This window comes from Rhinoraja longicauda, chromosome 7 (assembly GCF_053455715.1).
Source record: "Rhinoraja longicauda isolate Sanriku21f chromosome 7, sRhiLon1.1, whole genome shotgun sequence".
Taxonomy (NCBI): domain Eukaryota; kingdom Metazoa; phylum Chordata; class Chondrichthyes; order Rajiformes; family Arhynchobatidae; genus Rhinoraja; species Rhinoraja longicauda.
Window position 1 is genome coordinate 31972485 of NC_135959.1, and position 23404 is coordinate 31995888.

The window sequence follows — 23404 nt, forward strand, 5'->3', positions numbered from 1 at the left end:
CAGATGCTGTTTAATGTGGATAAATGTGAGGTTACCCACTTTGGTGGTAAGAATAGGAAGGCAGATTATTGTCTGAATGGTGCAATACTTTTAAATGCTATCACATTGAGCAATAAACAAAAATGACAAAGAATAAACATTATCTCTTCTATCTTTAAAAATTAAATATTAGGTTGTATATTACCGGCTTTCTGTTCATGAATGATGCTTTTTTCAATCTCTTACCTGCCGGAGATGCAACTGTTTTCCAGATCGTATTTCCGGTCGCTCTGCAGCCTAAAATCTTGGAGCTGGAGGCCTTGCTTGGGACTGACTTTGAGCCCCACCGTGGGGTGTGGACTTGCCATCAGAGCATGTGATCCCTTGCCTGGGATCGGCGCTCAAACCGCTGCCTGCGGACTTTAACATCAAGAGCTCGCAGTCTCGGGTTGAGACCGAGGTCGGGAAGCTCCACAGCCGCACGATGTTCGACTAGCCCTGACCCGGGGTAGATCGCCCGGTGTGGGGGAGCTGAGATTCCTCACCCAATGCAGGAGCTTGATCGCCCCGATGAGGAAGGCCCGATCGCCGGGCACGGGAGTCAATATCGTCCCGTCAACCGAAGGTTAGGGGTCCCCGACCGCTGGAGGACAAAGAAGGGAAGAGATTGAACTTTTTTTTCACCTTTCATCACAGTGAGGAATATGGAGGAGTCACTGTGGTGGATGTTCATGTTAAACTGGATTTTATGTGTCTGTTGCTTTTTATTAGTATGACTGTATGGCAAATGAAATTCGTCGTATGTTGCAAAACATACTTGGCTAATAAAGTATGATTATGATTATGAGCTAATCATAATTATTAAAGAGGTAATAACAGGGCATTTGGATAGTGGTAAAAGGATTGGTCCAAGTCAGCATGGATTTATGAAGGGGAAATCCTGCTTGACTAATCTGGAATTTTTTGAGGATGTGACAGGTAAAATGGATAAAGGAGAACAGTGGATGTGGTGTATCTAGACTTTCAGAAAGCCTTTGATAAGGTCCCACAAGGGAGGTTGGTGAGAAAAATTAGATCACATGGTATTGGGGGGTAGGGTATTGACATGGATAGAGAATTGGTTGGCAGACAGGAAGCAAAGAGTAGGAATAAACAGGTCCTTTTCGGAATGGCAGGCAGTGGAGAGTGGAGTGCCGCAAGGCTTGGTGCTGGGGCCGCAACTATTTACAATATATATTAATGATTTGGATGATGGAATTAGAAGTAACACTAGCAAGTTTGCCAATGACACAAAGCTGGGTGGCAGTGTGAACTGCGAAGTGGATGTTAGGAGGTTGCAGGGTGACTTGGACAGGTTGAGTGTGTTGTTTTGAAGCACCACCATTAATACCTCAATTTGCATTCTTCTGTTTTCAGTTGTATACTGACTGTCATAGCGTAAGTTCCATAAACTTTCCCTAATTCTTCTTCAGCTACCACCAGCAATATTTATGTGCTCTAATATGGTTTTGCATTGAAATTCTATCCAATTCTTTGTAGCGAGTAAAATTATAGTTGTGCTGATTATTGTAATGAGCACTTATGAAGAAATTGGCTTAGCAATCAGATGCTGTTAATGACTTTTTCATAGTTAAGAGTTTCAGTATTTTAATCGACAGAAGCAAATAAAATTTTGAGAGCATCACACCATTCATTGTCAGAAGTTGTAATTCATAAGCTAACAGCAATAAAGAAAGCAGCTCAGAATGAAGGGCTCCAGGCATGCCATATACCAGGTATGCCAAGGAACTTAACAGCATCCAGGATGGAGCAACCAATTTAACTGAGATCTCAGCCACTGGAGTCAACATTTCATCATTGGCCCACAGAGGCTGAGGTATGTGCATGCCATCCAAGGAGAGACCTGCAAAATGAGGTAACGTGAAATGTTTATGAACTAGCACCATTATTTCTATTACAAATGTTTCCATTGCTGGGCCCATAGCACAAGATGACTTGATTATATGCAATCCAGTCATGAGAAAATAGACATAAATATCTATGGATAAAAAATATATATATTCTGCTTTATTAAAGGAATTTATCCTATTCCATCTAATTTTCTTGGAAGTGTTCTGCTATCGTGATTGTGTTGTACCAATTGTACAGAAGCAAGCAATTCCAAAGACATTCTTGTGCATCTGACCTGACGAAGGAAAAATTAAAAAATATCTCAATTGTCACAGAAAGATCCTGACAAAATCAGAACTGCAGAGTAACTGAAACCTAGTTTATCGACCTCCATTTAAATTCTTCACTCATCAACTCATCCATCAAAGAAGTGTCAGTTCTTAATTTATTACCTTCAGTTTCTTGTGTACTTTGCAATGCTCCAGTAAATGTTAGTATTTGTATTCCTAGTAACAATTCCATTACATGTCACACGCGCAATGTATCATTATGGCATCATTTAAATGTAATTATTTGCACTACGATATAATTAGAGATCCTATCGCATATTATCTCCTGTGAGGCCGCATATTAAAAAATGACGGAAAATCAAAACTAGATTTTAGTTTCCTATAGAGCTGTTCAAAATGTGTTTAAAATGTCTTTCCATCTATGATTTGGAAAATAGCCCAGAGGTGATTCAAGCAAGGTGACAAATACATCAGTGTTACAAACTCCACAGTGTGATTTTCAAGATACATTGAAGAGTTCACAACTGACATATATAAAACAATTCTTGGACTGGTTGACAGATAGCAACATTTAGTAATCTTAACTACACGTGCCTTACATATCAGTAATGTTAGGAAATGCATGGAATCATTAGAAAATTATCCATTCTCCCTGAAACATTTTATTTTGACGAATCATTCACCCATTTAATTCCAAACTTGAGAAATTCAATTTTCCCAGAAATATAATGACCTTGAAATTGTCATTCACCTTCAAAGGTGAGCTGCTGAGCTGTTGCAAAATGTGTTAAGGACTGGTCATTCGTCTCTGCTATAAATTTCAATCGTGTCCCATGTTCAAGGTGTCAGCACTGCTGTGTCCTGCTGACACCTTGAACATATTACAGTGTCCACTGTAATATTTCCCTTCCGTGATCAGTACTGCAGAATGCAAAATGAAATATGCAAAATCCATGATGTAAATTTAGATGAGATGAGAGTGCTGGGCATCAAATGCCTGATTGCATCTGGGGACGGGGACTGGTCGAGATTGTTTGGTGATGGGACAAAAAAATTAAGGGTTTGAGGAATTAGAACATTCAGGGATATGGGTGAAGAGGGTGTCAAGAAGCAAAGGCAGTGGGGGCGAATATAGGTAGTCATGGCAATAGGCAGGACAGGGTGTTTGAGAAGTTAGCAGCCAGGGCATTCAGGAACTACAGATGTTGATTAACACAAAGTTCTGGTTAAAGTTAGGGATGAATGAGTCCTGATTGATAGAAGATTGAGATGGTGATCAGTAGGTAGTACCTTGGTAGGCAAGGCCTAAAAGAGAGGAGGTAAATGATGGGAACTACCTACTGTGCAGGAAATGTCAATAGAGACACATCTGAGTGGCATTTGTGTCAATTGGGCAAGAACATACTGCAACTGTAGGATGGATCTCACAACTAATCTAATCTAATTATTACAGAATGCACAGGGATAAATGCTGTTATTTGGGAAAATCCATGGAGTTAGAGACCCTTCTCAACACACTTAATCATGACGAAAGTAAAACAAGGAGTTGAAAAACTCAAATAATCATAGAAGGGTCCATATGAAAAGCTGGAATGCACAAATAAGTCAAATAGCAAGTTACAGTGTTTATCAACACATTTTAATAACAAACTGCTGGAGGAACTCAGCGTGTCAGGCAGCATCTGTGAAGGAAAATTGACAAGTGACCTTTCGGGTCCCTTCTTCAGTCAGTCCATTTTCCTCCACAGATGTTGCCTGTTCCACTGAGTTCCTCCAGCACGTTGTTTTGTGCTCAAGATTTCAGTATCTGCATTCTCACGTGTCTCCAAAATGGGTCACTCTTCCACTTTTTATGACAAAAAAAGAGGCTTAGATTAGTGGATATTGGATGAAGAAGGGAAGATAGAGCACCTCCAATCTTGCACCCCAATCACCACAACCCATGATTTAAAGAAATCTTAGCAGATTTTGGGGAGAATGGGCTGGCACGGTAGCGCAGCTCGGTAGCGCAGCGGTAGAGTTGCTGCTTTACAGCGAATGCAGCGCCGGAGACTCAGGTTCGATCCTGACTATGGGTGCTGCACTGTAAGGAGTTTGTACGTTCTCCCCGTGACCTGCGTGGGTTTTCTCCGAGATCTTCGGTTTCCTCCCACACTCCAAAGACGTACAGGTATGTAGGTTAATTGGCTGGGTAAATGTAAAAATTGTCCCTAGTGGGTGTAGGATAGTGTTAATGTACGGGGATCACTGGGCGGCACAGACTTGGAGGGCCGAAAAGGCCTGTTTCCGGTTGTATATATATGATATGATATATCTAAAGACTGATGTTATTCTCTCAGCAGAATCAGCTGTAAAGGCCCAAGTGATGGTTGTTCAGATTTTCGGCAGTAATCACAATCCGCCATCCTCCATCAGGTGCACAAAGAAGTTGATAAACAAAGTCAAATTGAAATTAAGCGAAAAGCTGCATGAATACAAAACAGGAATGTAGAAATTTCTATAAGTTGGAAAAAAGGAAAAGAGTTTGCGTTTGAGTTTGAGATTAGTTTATTGTCACGTGCACCGAGGTACAGTGAAAAGCTTCTGTTGCGTTCTAACCAGTCAGCGGAAAGACACCATGTGATCACCGTAGATCCATAAACAGTGTAGAAATACTAGCAATGCCCAAAGTACGCCCCTTAGAGGCTAGGACAGGGTGAAATATTATTAAAAATATCAAACTGGCAGGATAATAGACTTTGTATTCATGGAAGAAGACACAAAAATCCTCATAGAATTATCGGAGAATCAATGTTACGCAGCAATTAAGGCAGTAAAATCAATTAATATTCACAAAGAAATACGACCAGAAAAGTTAATGAGCCTAAAACATGATAAATCCCAAGGACCTGATGTTCTACATCCCAGTGTTATGAAATAGGTGACTGTGGTGAGACCAGATGCTCTGTTTATTATCTTCAGGATTTTGTAAAATTTGGCATGGTTCCTGCAGCTCGGCAGTTAATAAACCTAACTCCTCAATTAAAGAAAAAGGAGAGAGAGGAAAAAAAGAACTGGCATCCAACAGCCTGCTGGGAATCAGAAAATGCTGGAACCTATAATATAATTTAACAATGTGCGAAGTTAGTATGAATTTATGAAAAGGAGATCATATTTCATTGATCAATTGGAGTTGATGAAAATGTATCTAGAAGATTACTAGTGGAATGAAAACAGAACATTTTGAAGACACTCAGCAGGTCAGGCAGAATCTGTGGACAGAGGAACAGGTGTTGTTTTAGATCCAGGGTCTCTCACTAGAGTGAAATCCATCACTGAGAAACTTGAGAATATTTTCAGAAGGCCCCACATAGAATATGACTCAGCAGGGTCTTTGCACATAGAATTGGAAGTAATACACATGTGAAGATTGAGAAAACTGGAAAAAAAAGTAGGAATGAACATTCCTTTACAGTTTGACAGACTATGTTCCATGTGTTATAAGATATTGGTCTGGCTGCACTTGGAGCATTGCTTGGAGTTCTGGTTGATATGTTGGAAATGGTAGAGAAAAGATTCACAAGGATGTTACTGAAACTGGAGACCTTGAGTTATAAGGAGAAAATGGATACGTTTGGACTGTTTTCCTTGGAGCACAGAATGTTGAGGGGTGACCATATAAAGATTTATAAAATTATGAGGGGTATAAGTAACATGGTCACAGTTCTTTTTTTCCCTAGAGTAGCGGAGTCTGAATCTAGAGGAAAGAGATTTAATGTGAAAGGGAAGAGATTTCAAGAAGACCTGAAGCACAACATTCTTACAACAGAGGATGGTGGGTGCGTGGAACAAACTGCCAGAAGAGGTGGTGGATGTGGGTACAATTACATTTTTTTTAGAGATATTTGGATAGGTAAGTGGATAGGAATTGTTTGGAGGGATATGAGCCAAACACAAGGAAATGAGACTCAGTCAAGTCAGCAACTTTGCAATATGGATGAGTGGGGCTAAAGGCCCTTTTTTTCATGTTGAGTGATTCTGAGTGATTATTTCTTGGACCCCACCTATTAATAATCTATGTCAACAATTTGAGACATTAAATTCCATAATTCCATGTTTACTGAACATGTTAACCTCAATAGAAAGGTGAGTAATGATGTAGAAGCAAAGGAGCTTCAAAATTGAATTGACAACTATGTGGTCGTACTATGTGAAAAAATATGTGCTTTTCCATTTCACTAGAATAAAATAGAAAAGTTGAGTGTAAGCTTTTAAATAGCGAGAGATTGGAAAATATAAATGCTGATAAAGAGACCTGCGCTCTCGTACAAGAATTGTTAAAAGTCATGTGCATGTGCAGCAGCCAGCCAGGAAGGTAAAAGGTATGTTGGAATTTGAGTACAAGAATAAATATATCTTGTTACATTTAAACAGAATTTTGTGGGATTGCACAGTGACTGAACAATGCAAGTCTCTTTGCCGAAAGAATGGTGTATTTGCTATGTTGCGTGGGACAGGTAGCACTGACAGCTAGATTGAGCTAAATAACAGGCTTTGAAATGGTTCAGGGAATGGTAGTTTTCACGGTTCTGGTGTTATGTACTCTGCAAAGGTATTCAGACAGGAATTTCAGCTTCCAAATTTCTTTTATGTTTTCTGATGTAGAACAATTGAGATCCAGAATAGGCATGCTCCTATTAGTTAGGCAATGGCATCCAAATCAAATATGATTTTCCAAGTTTATGAATTAAAAAACAAAAGCCACATAACTCAATGAACATTATAGTTAAGCCATTTATTCATACAGCACAGCAGAAAACTCTTCAGTCCATCGTCCAGACCAACGATTCAATTAGCGCGATATCAAATGACACAAGTTTTTTAAAGTGTCCTTTGGATCACAATAAACTACTACATTAATGTGAAATAGAAAGAGACTTGCATTGTCTCTGGCGACTGCAGAGATGTTTATTTATGCTCCTTAAAATAGTGATTTAATAATAAGGCAGAATAGAAAATTGGACCTCTGTTGTGCTTGCTGCAAAATATCCAAAACAAAATCACTTTCAATAAAATTGGTCTAGTTATGTGTGGGCACCTACATAGCATAAATGTTCCTATAATGTGGCATTAACTGGATAATTGCATTTAGATCTGACCAAGCAGATGGATGCGACTGATGCATTCAAGACTAATCTTCAGCAATTAGAGTTGAGACATCGTACTAAGGATAATGTTAACTATAACCTAATTTTCTTCATTTTATATCCAATATAGTTTCTAAATTCAGATCACTCTCAATTTAACAAGACACGTTTTTATTGTTTATAATTATTTCCAGGCAAACCATCAATAGTGCTGTTTAATTGAATTGCCAAGAGGAACTTGCTGAACTAATAAAATAACTGTGGTAATCCAACCTGGTGATCAGCAGGGGAATGTTAATTGGCTGGATGGTACTGGATAGGATCGGTGCCTCCTGTTGTCTCCTGACCCCTATGTAAGCTCTACAGTCATCTTACTTTTTGTGGTCACATATTTCTACCTTCCTTAAGGAATAACCTCTGTGGCTCTCCAGTGAAAGGTCTACAGAAGTGTCTTGGCAGCAGAGCCCAAGATTCAGCCCATTAACTTCATGGAAGGTACTCTCACAGCCTGTGTTGTCAGAAAGTCATTTCCATTGTTTCTCATTATGCAGTGATCAGAGGTATAGAGAAAGAATGAACAATATTGAAAATGTTTTTTAATATAATAAATATTAATACAAGAGCACTGTGTGTCCTTTCAGAGTGCTTTCCACTATATACTACTGAAGCCCGAATAAGCCAACTTCTTTGAGAAACTCACCACTGCTCCACAAGATGTTTTTTGTGTGCTGTTCTGATCTGAGCAATAAATTAGAGGGTGACTGGACCGTACATGATTCAAGATTGATTAGTAGGACTAGATGTTACAATCCCTAAGGTTTGCACTACAATTGACTGGTGTTGTTCTTAGGGGTGACCACTAGGTGATGTTGCTACCATTCAGACACATCTTCAGTTGTGTACCTGAACGTCACTGGATGTTTCGGCCGTTTATCACAAGGCACCCTCAGTCGAGGCAGGCCCACCACAGGGTGATCAGCCCTGGGTGTGTGTCTTATGGTTAGCCTCTAGATGGTCACGTGGCAGCCCAAAGAGTATCTCTTCTTTTCAGCCACAGCCAGTGACTGCTCCGTTCGGCGGCATTTGCAAGTTCTTTGATTGCCCTCCTTTGGGCCTGCCCTCTGACTCCAACTTCCCTCAGGAGCCTTGCAGTGGAACTGGCTACAAAGCCCCTGCACCCCACCTCCACTGGACACACTTTTAAACTCCAACCTCGCTCCTCCGCCTCTACTGCAAGGTTGGAATATCTCAGCCTTTTCCTTTCAAATGCCTCATCCACAGCCTCCTCCCAGGGCACCGTCAGCTCAATGATGTAAACACGCCGACAGGAGCTGGACCAGAGGACGAGGTCTGGTCGCAGGTTGGTATCTGCGATTTCAACTGGGAAGAAAAGCATCTGGCCTAGGTCAACCCGCATTTCCCAGTCTCTGGCTGCGCTCAGTGGGCATAAGTTGAGAGGCGAGGTGGTAGTCTTCCGTTTTTCTCCTTCCCGGATGAACGATTGGATTTGCGGGAATGTTAGCTGGGCATTGATAGGCATGGCGTTGGTGGTAACTTTCTTGCACTCGAGTGCAGCTGCCAAACACCTCAGCATCTGGTTGTGTCGCCAGGTGTATCTGCCTTGTGTTAGGCTGGTCTTACAACCGACCAGGGTAAAAGAAACAAATCCCTCCAACAAATATTAACCAATCAATTCTGAAAGACACTAATGCCAATAAGGCCCCAGTGTATAAACTCATGAGAGGAATGGATCGGGTAGATGCACAGAGTCTCTTGCCCAGAGTGAAGGTGAAGAAGATTTAATAGGAATCTGAGGGGTATTTTTTTTCACACAAAGGGTGGTGGGTGCATGGGACAAGCTGCATGAAGAGGTAGTTGAGGCAGGGCCTCATCATTTAAGGGACAGTTAGACAGGGGCATGGATAGGACAGGTTTGGATGGATATGGACCAAATGTGGGCAGGTGGGACTAGTATAGCTGGGATATGTTGGTCGGTGTGGGCAAGTTGGGCCAAAGGGCCTGTTTCCACACTGTATCACTCAATGACTCCATGACTCAGGAACAGGAACTCTATAACAGAAATTATTCAGATCTGAAATCCTACAACCATTGACCCAAGCAGTCCATGCTGCCAGAAAGTTAGAGCTAACTCCAGCAGCAATGAAGCTAGTATCAAAGTCTTCAAAGAAATTTGTAAATTTCCCCGGTGTGGGACGAATAAAGGAATATATTATTGCTGGAAAATTATTTCAAAAATATTTTTGATCATTTTGAGTTACAACTAAATAAATAAAAACATCATAGAATTCAACTTCATTAATTTGTCCATTTTAGCATCCAACAATTTGAGATATTGTTCCGTGTAGTTCAAATATTTTCAAATATTTCACTGGTCACTTATGATCTGTTGTATTCTTCTATCTGTTGTATTGTAACCATCTGCCTAGCTTAACACATTAAGACCAGATGCAAGTAAACTGCATGAGATTTGGCAATTCCATTCAAAATCAAAAAGCCATGCTATGGTGAAAATCTGAGGGGTTAGATATGAAAGGTATTTTGTCCCTAAACTTAGAAATTGCCTTTGAATTAATGATAATCATGGTCAAGCATGGGCCCTTAAAATCAATGATGAATCTATGGGTAACCAAAGGATAAGATGCATGAGCATCAGATCTCAAATCAAATGGAGACATTAAAAAATTCACAATTTTACAGAGGCCAAATAATCTACAAATGTTCATGTCTTTGGGATGTGGGAGGAAATTGGAGCACCCCGAAGAAACCCACGCAGTCACAGAAAGAATGTCCAAACTCTGCACAGACAGGACCTGAGGTCAGGATCAAACCTGGGTCACTGGCATTGTGAGGCAATGGCTCTACCAGCTGTACTGCTGTGCCACTCACTTTTTTAAAGAAAGGTAAGAGACCAGATATTAGACACCACCCAAACCCCCCGGCACGGTGGCATGGTGGCGCAGCAGTAAAGTTGCTGCCTTACAGCGAATGCAGCGCCGGAGACTCAGGTTTGATCCTGACTACGGGCGCCGTCTACCATATAACCATATAACCATATAACAATTACAGCACGGAAACAGGCCCGTTCGGCCCTACCAGTCCACGCCGACCACTTTCTCTGACCTAGTCTCATCTACCTGCTCTCAGACCATAACCCTCCAATCCCCTCCCATCCATATACCTATCCAATTTACTCTTAAATAATAAAATCGAGCCTGCCTCCACCACTTCCACCGGAAGCTCATTCCACACAGCCACCACCCTCTGAGTAAAGAAGTTACTCTTCATGTTACCCCTAAACTTTTGTCCCTTAATTCTGAAGTTATGTCCCCTTGTTGGAATCTTCCCCACTCTCAAAGGGAAAAGCCTACCCACGTCAACTCTGTCCGTCCCTCTTAAAATTTTAAAAACCTCTATCAAGTCCCCCCTCAACCTTCTATGCTCCAAAGAATAAAGACCCAACCTGTTCAACCTCTCTCTGTAGCTTAAGTGCTGAAACCCAGGCAACATTCTAGTAAATCTCCTCTGTACCCTCTCCATTTTGTCGACATCCTTCCTATAATTTGGCGACCAGAACTGCACACCATACTCCAGATTCGGCCTCACCAATGCCCTGTACAATTTCAACATTACATCCCAACTTCTATATTCGATGCTCTGATTTATAAAGGCAAGCATACCAAACGCCTTCTTCACCACCCTATCCACATGAGATTCCACCTTCAGGGAACAATGCACAGTTATTCCCAGATCTCTCTGTTCCACTGCATTCCTCAATTCCCTACCATTTACCCTGTACGTCCTATTTTGATTTGTCCTACCAAAATGCAGCACCTCACACTTATCAGCATTAAACTCCATCTGCCATCTTTCAGCCCACCCTTCCAAAAGGCCCAAGTCTCTCTGTAGACTTTGAAAATCTACTTCATTATTAACTACACCACCTATCTTAGTATCATCTGCATACTTACTAATCCAATTTGCCACACCATCATCCAGATCATTAATGTAAATGACAAACAACAGTGGACCCAACACAGATCCTTGGGGTACTCCACTAGACACTGGCCTCCAACCTGACATACAGTTGTCAACCATTACCCTCTGGTATCTCCCATTCAGCCATTGTTGAATCCATCTTGCAACCTCACTATTAATACCCAACGATTTAACCTTCTTAATCAACCTTCCATGTGGAACCTTGTCAAATGCCTTACTGAAGTCCATATAGACAACATCCACAGCCTTGCCCTTATCAATTTCCCTGGTAAACTCTTCAAAAAATTCAAGAAGATTAGTCAAACATGACCTTCCAGGCACAAATCCATGTTGACTGTTTCTAATCAGGCCTTGTTTATCCATGTGATTATATATCTTGTCCCTAAGTATCTTTTCCATTAATTTTCCCACCACAGACGTCAAACTAACAGGTCTATAATTGCTAGATTTACTTTTAGAACCTTTTTTAAACAAAGGCACAACATGCGCAATGCGCCAATCTTCCGGCACCATCCCCGTTTCTAATGATGTTTGAAATATTTCCGTCATAGCCCCTGCTATTTCTGCAATAACTTCCCTCAATGTCCTAGGGAATATCCTATCAGGACCTGGAGACTTATCCACTTTTATATTTTTCAAAAGTGTCCGTACCTCCTCTTTTTTGATCCTCATAATTTCCATCACTACTCTACTTGTTTCGCTTACCTCACATAATTCAATATCCTTCTCCTCGGTGAATACCGAAGAAAAGAAATTGTTTAATATCTCCCCCATGTATGGAGTTTGTACGTTCTCCCCGTGACCTGCGTGGGTTTTCTCCGAGATCTTCGGTTTCCTCCCACACTCCAAAGATGTACAGGTTTGTAGGTTAATTGACTGGGTAAATGTAAAAATTGTCCCTAGTGTGTGTAGGATAGTGTTAATGTACGGGGATCGCTGGGCGGCGCAGACCCGGTGGGCCGAAGGCCTGTTTCCGCACTGTATCTCTAAATCTAAATCTAAAAAACCCAAACCCCCCTGTAGTTCCCTGGATCATTGGTGCGTGCTAGCTGCAAAATATGCTGCTGTTGTCATCGACTTTGCTGATAGTGTCTCTCAACCCCCAATTTCTGCCACTAATGCCTACAGCAGCAATAAGTGGGAGCACCACCATAAATATGATCCCCACAAACTCATTCATCTTCTTGACTTGGAAATACATCTTCAGTCCTTCATCGTCACTGGATCTAAGGCTTAGAACTTCAATGCCCAGCAGATAGTTGGAGTGCTGTCAACTGAAGGACTACAGTGATTCAACAAGATGCCAGATACAATAAGTTATTATGACTGGCCTAGCCAGTGATACCCAGATCTTGAAAAACAATTACATAATAAAAATAAGAATTAATGAATTCTTAACCTATTTACTGATATGTCTCAATACAATTTTTTAAGCATTATTCAATCATACCAACAATCATTTTATAAGGACATGCAATTGTTTCTGCATTGTTCATATCAGAATGGGTTTTTATACTTGGAGCCATCTCTTGCCGGGTTTTTTCTATGTGGGACTAGATTTGTTGGATCTTGGTTCATTGAACCTCACTCTTAGCATTTATTAATTTATTTTATTCTTTTAGAGAATCAGTGTGGAAAATGGACTTTCAGCCCACCGAGTATGCATCAACCATAATCACTTGTACACTAGTTTTCTCCTACATACTGGGGACAATTTATAGAAGCCAATTAATCCACCAACCTGCATGGAATGTCGGAGGAAACCAGAGCACCTGGAGGAACCCCAATGGTCACAGGGAGAACATACAAACTCCATACAGACAACACCCATAGTCAGGATCGAACCGGTTCTCTGGTGCTGGATGGTAGCTCCACCGTGCAGCCCCATTTATGTTATTAATGAGAACGCCAGGTCTCTCATTAAAATTCAAGAGCTCTTTCATTCACCCCCAGCAGCTTCTTGTTCCCTGGCATCCAGTGGTGTGTTTTGCTGGTGTCTAGCTGCCGTGGAGAACATTGGTTTTAGAGTTGGCACACTTCTGTGGCAGGTATGCAGTAACCTGTAGGAAAGATGGTACAATTAATCCTGACCACATCAGGAACCACACAGATTTTGTCTTTGTGAATGGCTTTAAGTGTTATCCTACTTCAAATATGTTCAGCCATTTTCACCATTTTTGTGGGCTATATAATCATGTAATGGTATGAACACATTTAATATATCTAAAACGGTGGTCCAATTTCTGAGAAAATGCTTTGCCACCTGCTCATTTAGCATTGCTGATCAGGAATATATGTGGTTTAGGCTCTTTTCTATTGTACTGTAATGACAGGAAGGTCCAATGTTATGACTGTAAAATGACAACCAATCTAATGCTCCCTCAGTCCTTGTTAACATGGTCAGCTGACTGGAGTAAGAACTAGAAACTACAATCCTCTGATTCAGTGGGAGTGTGCTGTAAATATGGAGTGACTAAGGTTTTATCTACTGCTCTATACTTACCAGATATGAACAGAAGGATTGGAAAGTACCAAGAAAAACAATTATTCGTCACATTTTGTGTTCATTTTATTACCCTTTTATATTCAATGCCTACTGCTACTCAGTCAGCTGCGATGAAATTTCATTAACCTGGAACATTAACTTCTTTTTTCACAGAGACTCCCTGATGGCCGAGTATTTCTCGTATTTTCTATTTTTCTTTACAAATAGTTCATCCTGATTGGAATGCTCTGGTGAATTCAGAGAGTACTATCTGATACTCGAGAACTGCACCGGTTCTCGGATGTCTGATAGTGCTCTCTGAAGGCAGATGTTTGGCAACTGTGGGAGGCCTTGAATGCCACCAACTCCGACAAGGCAAAATCAGGAGGCAGCTCAAGCGACAGTTGAAGGAGTGAGTGTGGGGATTGGCTGAGAAGGTAATCTCAGAGTTTTTTAGTGTTTTTTTCAGGAGCGGGTGATTCAAACACCGATCTGGGCGGGCGAGCCTGTAACACATGAAGGTCGGCAGAGGAGCGGCAGGTGAAGGAGTAAGTGTGGGGAATGGCTGAGAAGGTAATCTCTCTGAGTTTTATCAGCTGATATAAGCAAGGTTTGCTCTAGGGGAGCAGCCTGTCGAGGAGCGGCCTTGTCGAGGGTAAGTGCCTTGTGAGAAACGTGCGAGTCTAACAAGGGTGAAGTATGACTTCTCCTTGATAGAAGTTGAACAATGATAAAAGTTGCATCTCAGAAAATTTAGGACACCTGTTGCTTTCACCATTGCATGATGAGCATGACCATTCCAACATAGATCATTCTGTAATTTGATGCCAAGATACTTGGTCTGTTTGGATTCTTCAAGGGTAGCACCAAGGATGTTATATGATGTTTTGCCTGGTTTCCTCCTCGCGGTAACACACATGGAAGGATTGAACTGCATCCCCCATTGTTGTGACCACGCAACCATAGTATCAAGATCTTTTTGAAGAGCATCTTTATCATCAGCTGACTTAATTGGACGTTACAGCAAACAATCATCAGCAAATAGTCTGGTCGTGCTTGTGACTTTTTTGTGGATGTCATTAATGTAAAGCAATAACAGATGTGGGCCCAAAACTGTGCCCTGAGGTGTACGACTTAACACTGGATGCCATCAGAGCTTTTTCCATTCACACACACGCGCTGAAGACGTTTTGTAAGAAAACTGGAAATCCATCGTTTTGTAACGAACACCATAGAAGTGAAGCTTCTGAAGCAGTCTCTGGTGAGGGATGACATCAAATGCTTTAGAAAAGTCTAGCACTACTAAATCCATGACGACATTGCTATCAAGGTTCTTGGCAAGGTCATTTGTCGTCAGGATAAGCTGAGACTCGCATGATCAATGCTTCCTAAATGCATGTTGGTTGTCAGCAAGTATGTTATGTTTGCTAAGGTGTTTCATCAGGTTACTATCGATTACATGCTCCAGTAGTTTGCAGCGTGTGTGTTAACGAAACAGGATGATAATTAGCCGGGTTGGTGGTTAAACCCTTCTTAAAGAGAGAAGTGATATTAGCCTTCCTCCAATCCAGCGGAACATCACCTGAGTCAAGCGACTGTTGGAAAATGAACTTCAAAACAGGAACCAGTACTTCGACCGCAATCTTAAGGGCTTGATTCTGTATTTGGTCAGGTCCAATAGCTTTTGTTGTATTGATGTTGAGCAATAACTTCTTTACACCTTCAACCTCAATTTTAATAGCAGGCATATCAGCATACAGGCTGGGCGGCAGATTCGGAAATAAAGGCTCCGTATCCTCCCGGGTGAAAACGTGTTGAAATTGGTTGTTCACTGGTGATCAGACAGTTGTTCACTTTAAGCATCTGGATACCTATGTTGTCTGTCTGTCTAGATTTCACAAATCTCCAAAAAGCCTTGGGTTGCCCTCCCTCAAGAATGGAAGAAACATGTTTTCTATGAGTACTCTGAATAGCACGATCAACTTGCTTTCGTACTCTAGTAAAATTGTCCCAATCTAGTTTTGTACCCCTTTTGTTTTGGCACAGATATAAAACTTCTCTTTCTTACTGCAGAGACGTTTCAGTTTTGCCAAAAACCAAGGAGGGCGCATATGGCCCTTAATGAGTTTTTGAGGAACATGATTTACAACAATGTCATTTAAAGAGTCTCTCAGCCACACCCAGTTGTCTTTTACGGTTCTTTTATCTGATTGCAGATTAAAGAAATCTTCCTGTTTTTTTGCCAAGTCTTTAAATTCCTCTGTTCACTTTTTTCCAGATGGAAATTTTACACGGTGGTTTTGAAAGAACTTTAATCTCTGTGTGCAGTTTTGTTTGAATTGCTGATTCCACTACACTTTTAAAAAAAAGTGTATGTAGGTTGGCACAGGGTCAACGGTACAATGAAATGTATTTGACAAGATGAAACCTCTGAAATTAAGTCTGGATGTGAAGTCAACAACAATAAATCGGAAGTATTTTCGCTGCCACTTGCATCATCACGTCTGGTAGGGAAAATGACTTTTTGGGTCAGGTGATTTTCCAGAATAAGGTCAGCCAGGGCTTCTTGAAGAGCCGAGCCCCTTTAGGTTCACTTTACCAATCAGACCAATCTACACCTGGGACATTGAAATCACCCCCCAGGATGATAAGTGGAGAGCGTGACGAGGCAATAATTTTGGAGATGTTTGATTTAAGATCTTAAAGAGGCTCAGATTTTGTGTCAGGTGGTCGCTAACGTAACGATTGACCCTGGAGCATAGCTTGACACCAGATTTGCTCAGAGTCGCCGTCTAAGTCAGTTCTTTCAATAGTATTGTTTACTCCGATGTATACACCACCTCCATGCAAGTTTCTGTCCTTCCCAAACATTTGGAGACGAGGAGAGAAAATCTCAGCAGATTTCATTGATGGGTCTAGCCAAGGTTCAGACCCGATAAGGATATCAGGATTTTCAATTTCAATAAATGAATTTATTGCAACAGATTTTCCTTTTATACTACGGCAATTTATAACAGCGATTTTGATCCCATATTTATTGCTGATATTATTGCAATCTTTTTTGGTACCATGAATCTAATTTTGGGCATTTCTTTGTCCATTAACATGTTGATGATGGTGGAAGCTAATGGAGAGGGAGGAGAGAGAATTGTCATCATCAAGGGTATTGCTCTTACCATCTTTCCCAACAATAGTCCAGCCATCCTTTGTCTTCACACATTTCAGTGGAGGGAGGTTTTTCTCTGCTTTGGATGTCGTTGCACAAAACCACCCAGAAATAAAAAAAATTAAGTGTTTTTTTTGTATAAGTGACCAGCACAATTTGGGCTGGATGATCTTAAATTCACATGATTCCATATGTCACAATCAGAGTCATCACTCAGAGATGTAAGACTTTCAAATGAATTGCTCAAACTGAGCATACTTGTCAGGTCGCTTGACGAGTCAGAAAATGAACTAGCAAAGTTGATGACATCGCACAATGGACATAACCAGATGGCATTTCAATTTTTGGAGTGAAAACCAACAGTGTCGTTTGACACATTGGAGCAGTTCAGGTGAAACTGCTCAGAAGGCAGTGGAGGCCAATTCTCTGAATTGTAAGGGGTTTCTGCACCGAGCTTTCGCCCGACCTAAGGTCCCCGTGCCTTGCTCTGATCCCTTGACCAGGCCATGCACACTGGTTCCCGGTGAGTGGTTCGACCCACTCACCCCTTACGGTTCTAGACACTGGGCTTAGATGCAGGAGCTCTTATAGTGCAGAAAAATTCAACCAGACCAGATTTTAAAACCAGGGTTTAAATGAAAAAGGCTTTTATTCAGCACTTGGGACTATTGTCCATGAATACTTATACAGTTCTATAATACATGTCTATGAAACACATACCGAATCACACGAATACTTATAACTATGAATCATAAAACACACACAGTTCTATAAGACATATACACGAATACCTTTTACTTATGAATTCTTAAAACACACAGTTCTACAAGACATATACACGACTGTAAAATGGGGAACGTACGACACATCGCAACCTTGACCAACACATATTTTAATACACACCCAACGTTTATTCACAACCACCCTCCCCTCTACACTAAACTATGTCCAGGATATGTAGGATTTGGAGTCCATGCTCACCATGGGGCTATTACTGGGGTTACTGGCTGTTCGTTTTGCAGTATTTCTTCTCGAGTTGCGTGCCTGTTCCTCTCTCTTGCATCCGTTCTTCTTGCCTGTCGTTTCTTCCTCCTGCATTCGTTTGACTTCCTTCTGACTTGCCTGCTTGCGTTCCCTGCAGGTTTTCTTCTCGAGTTGACTTAACTTTTTCACCCAAAAGTAGTGGCCAGTTATACTGTTTCTGACCCGTCCTATCTCCCGCCAGATCTTGGAATCTCTTTGTTTAAAAAGATATGTATGAGTTTTCTTCTGTTCTGCCTTATGTTCGGGGATACCGGGGATGGCCAGACGGTGTAAATTGGGATTTCATTGTGAGGTGATGGATGTTAACTGGTTTCCCATCACCTACCAGGTAGTTTTCTATGGGCTATTGTGCCCCCTCACTGAGATGAACTGTTTAGGTCGGCTTGGGGCATTGTGAGTATGCTGATGTCAGCGCCCCAGTGTCTGGACTCCGACCTGGTTTCGTAGGTTTCTGCATGGCCAATACCCATCCTTTGTTCTGGCCGTAGCTTTGCAGAAACCTAGAGACTGGGTTGTAAGGTTTTTACTTTTTGTGGCTGGTCACGAGGTCCTGCAGCCATTTTAGGACCCACAGATTGTGACATCCTTTGGTAATCTGACCGCAGCCTTTCTCCGCTATCAGCCCCAGTCTCCCGTTTAAAATGTCCAAACTGCAGCTCTTTGGTTTGGTGTTGCTTTCCAAATGAGGGAAAACTTCTCAAATCTTACAGAATGCATTCAAGAGAGAGCTAGATAGAAACATAGAAACATAGAAAATAGGTGCAGGGGTAGGCCATTCGGCCCTTCGAGCCTGCACCACCATTCAATATGATCAAGGCTGATCATCCAGCTCAGTAACCTGTACCTGCCTTCTCTCCATACCCCCTGATCCCTTTAGCCACAAGGGCCACATCTAACTCCCTCTTAAATATAGCCAATGAACTGGCCTCAACTACCTTCTGTGGCAGAGAATTCCACAGACTCACCACTCTCTGTGTGAAGAAATGTTTTCTCATCTCGGTCCTAAAAGATTTCCCCCTTATCCTTAAGCTGTGACCCCTGGTTCTGGACCCCCAACATCGGGAACAATCTTCCCGCATCTAGCCTCTCCAATCCATTAAGAATTTTATATGTTTCAATAAGATCCCCCCTCAGTCTTCTAAATTCCAGAGAGTATAAGCCTAGACTATCCAGTCTTTCTTCATATGAAATCCTGCCATTCCAGGGATCAATCTGGTGAACCTTCTCTGTACTCCCTCTAAGGTTAGAATGTCTTCTTAAGGAGCTCTTAAGGATAGCGGAGTCAGGGGGTATGGGGATAAGGCAGGAACGGGGTACTGTTTGAAAATGATCAGCCATGATCACATTGAATGGCGGTGCTGGCTCGAAGAGCCGAATGGCCTACTCCTGCACCTATTGTCTATTGTCTATTGAAACCAGCTTGTGCACATTGAGTACTAAATGCGAGAGTCTTTAACAACAAATAGGCACAAACTACGGATACTTTGGTTTACGTCCTCGGTGCTGCCCTTTTGGGCCTGGGTTGAGGTTGATGTCCACAGCCAGTAAATTCACAATAATAAACAATGGTAGGCAACCTCTAGGGTAGCCTGGAAAGGAGGAAGCTGAGTGTTTCAACCCATTTCCACGAAACACATTTACGTACGTCTTCTGGGCACTGAGTTTTGGCAAACCAGAGTCACTTTCAGGAAAAATCCTCAATCCAAGTTGGGAACAGGCGATCGACGGAAGCAAGTATAACACCGGTGTCGATGTGTTTCGTAGTCTTCCGGATCCAAGCATGATACTCATTCAATCTTCAATATTAGAAATCCAATATGGCGCGGGCGAGGTTATAGTATTCTTTTTTTGAGATAAATTTTTATTGGAGATAGGTACATCTTTACAGTCATACATTTTAAAATTGATAATATTGTCAATTATTATTATATTGTCTCCAATACCTTTTGCCCCCTTTTTTTTTTTAAACTAGATAGAACTAAAGAAATAGATGAAGTAAAGAAAGAAAAGAGAGAGAAGCAAAATAAAAACAAAAACAAAAACAAATTATAAAGATAAGGAAAAAGTTAGTTAAAGAAGAATGGAAAAATTTATTAAAATAACAAAAACTTCATTCGAGATATATACGTACATTTCAAAGTATAGCATTTCATCCATTCTTTAGTCCGAGTGCTAGTCAGGTTCCTGTGCTGAACCATTCTGACCCTTTAAGTAATCAATAAAAGGAGACCATATTCCAATGAATAATTCCTGTTTGTCCAACAGGGAAAATCTGATTCTTTCCACGTTTAAGGTCTCCGTCATTTCTATAATCCACATTTTGATTGTGGGGGCCTTTCCAAAATTTCCGTAGGGCCTTTCCAAAATTTTAGAATTAATTTTTTTCCCGTTATTAAACTATAATCCATAAAGTTTCTTTGTATTGTTCTAAATGTTTGATTTAATTCTAATATTCCGAGTATAATTAATTTTGGATCTGGGTCCAATTGTGTGCTGGTTACTTTAGATATTATGCTAAAAATATTTACCCAGAATTTTTTAATTTTTATACAGTTTGCGAACATATGAAATAATGTAGCTTCTAAATGTTGACATTTATCACATTTAGGTGAGATAAGTTGGAAAATTTTATGTAGTTTTGTTTTTGAATAGTGTAACCTATGTATTACTTTAAATTGTATTAGAGAATGTCTGGCGTTTAGTGAACACTGATGTATATGTTGCAAACTTTCTTCCCAAGTATCTTTCGTAATTACTTGGTTTAATTCTTTTTCCCATTTTTGTCTGTATAAGTCCGTGGAGGGAATGTCACTGTCTAATAAGATATTATATATATAAGATATTAATTTTTCTGTATTAGGATGTTTGTTCCAACATTCATCAAGAATTTCTGAATTTCTAATTCGAAAATTTTGGGAGTTCGATTTTACATAATCTCTAAGTTGAAGATATCTGAAATAATCATTTCCACGAAGACCATAAGTCTGTTGCAACTCCTGAAATGTCAGAAAGGTGCCTTCCTTATAAAGTTGTCCCATATTTTTAATTCCATAATCCTTCCATTGTGTAAAACCCCTGTCTACCCATGAAGGCTTAAACAAAGGATTATTCACAATTGGAAGAAAAAGTGATAAATTATCTAATTTTAATGTCTTTTTTAATTGTTTCCAAATTCGTGTAGCACTAAATATTATAGGGTTTTCCCTATAAATTTTTTTGTTTAATTTAGACGTAGCAAATAATATCGAACCAATATCAAAAGGTAAACAATCTTCCTTTTCCATTTTTAACCAGTCTGGTTGATGATCTATTTCTTCCAACCAGAAATTCATATTTTTAATATTAACTGCCCAGAAATAAAACAAAAAATTGGGTAAAGCCAGGCCTCCATTTATTTTTGATTTACACAAGTGTCTTTTGTTTATCCTATGATTCTTATAATCCCAGATAAAATCATTAACAATAGAGTCCAATTTTTTAAAAAAGTTTTTTGTCAGATATATCGGAATTGTCTGAAAAAGGTATAATATTTGCGGTAAAAAAATCATTTTTATGGCATTAATTTTGCCAACCATTGAGATAGGGAGTGTTTTCCAATATTGAATATTCTTATGTAGTTTGTTCAATAATGGGGGGAAATTTGCTTTAAATAATGATGTATATATCTTAGTTACATAGATACCTAGATATTTAAATTTTTCATTTACTATTTTAAATGGAAATTGTTGTATTATCTGTTTATTATGTTCCCTTATTGGCATAATTTCGCTTTTATTCCAATTTATTCTGTATCCTGAAAATGAACCAAATTGGGTTATTAACTTTAATAGGTTTGGAATACTAATTTCTGGTTTTGTGATGTAAATTAATACGTCATCTGCGTATAGAGAAATTTTATTCACTGTATCCTTTGTGTTATATCCATGTATTTCCGGATGCCCCCTAACTCTTTCTGCCAGTGGCTCAATAGCAAGCGCAAATAATAATGGGGATAACGGGCATCCTTGTCTACAACCTCTAGATAGGCTAAATTTCGATGACAACCTTTGGTTTGTAAATATTCTGGCCGTGGGATTTGTATATAACAGTTTTATCCATGTACAGAATTTCTCCCCTAGCTGCATATTTTCCATCACCGAAAATAAATAAGACCATTCAACCTGATCAAATGCTTTTTCAGCATCAAGTGAGATTATTGCTAGATCTTCATTAATAATTCTCTTGGAATATATAATATTAAATAATCTTCTTAGATTATAGTATGAGTATCGTTTCTGAATGAAGCCTGTTTGGTCAGGGTGTATTAATTTATTCATCACTGTACTTAATCTATACGCTAGTATTTTAGTTAAAATTTTTTGATCTGTATTTAAAAGTGCAATTGCTCTGTATGATCCCGGATCTTCCGGATCTTTATCAGCTTTAGGAATGAGTGTTATTATAGATTCATTTAGAGTGTCTGGAAGTTTCTGTTGAGTATATATATACTCATACAGTCTATGTAAACGTGGGCTAAGCAAATCATAAAATTTTTTATAAAATTCGGAGCCTAAACCATCTGGTCCTACTGCTTTACCATTTTTTAAAGAACCAATAGACTCCTCAATATCCTTTGTCGTAATCTCCCTTTCTAATACTTCTCTATCGTTTGAATCTAAACCTTTTAAATTACATTTTTTTAAAAAGTCTGCTATTCCTTCTGATTGTGCTACGGTTTTAGTTGAATAAAGGCTCTGATAATATTGGAGAAATCTATCATTTATGTCCTTGGGCATTTTTAATAATTCTCCTGTCTCTGTTCTAATTTTATGAATTATTTTTTCCCCTTCCATTTTTCGTAACTGACGTGCTAATAGTTTTTGTGGTTTGTCTCCAAATTCAAAATGTAATTGTTTTGTTTTTTGATAGAGTTTTATTACTTGTTCTGAATACATTTTATTTAATTTATATTTCAATACCGCAATTTTATTATATTTTAGAGTAGATGGCATTCTCGCATTTTCTATATCTAGTTGTTTGATTTCACTTTCCAATGTTTGTTGCTTAATCCTGTTCTCTTTATTGTAAAAAGCTTGAGCAGAAATTAATGTACCTCGAACATACGCTTTAAACGTTTCCCACATAAGAGAAATAGGTGTGTCAGGGTTGTCATTTGCCTCAAAAAATATTTGAATCTGTTTAATAATATATTCCTGGCATGACTTTTCGTTCACAATTTGTGGGTTAAATCTCCAATATGCTTGTTTCTCGGACATTCCATTTAATTTAATCATGAATGTTAAAGGTGCATGATCTGAGATTATAATATTATGGTATTTTGAATTATAAGTAAGTGAGATAAGTTTAGCGTCGACCAAAAAATAATCTATTCTTGAATAGGTTTTATGTACAGGTGAATAAAATGAGT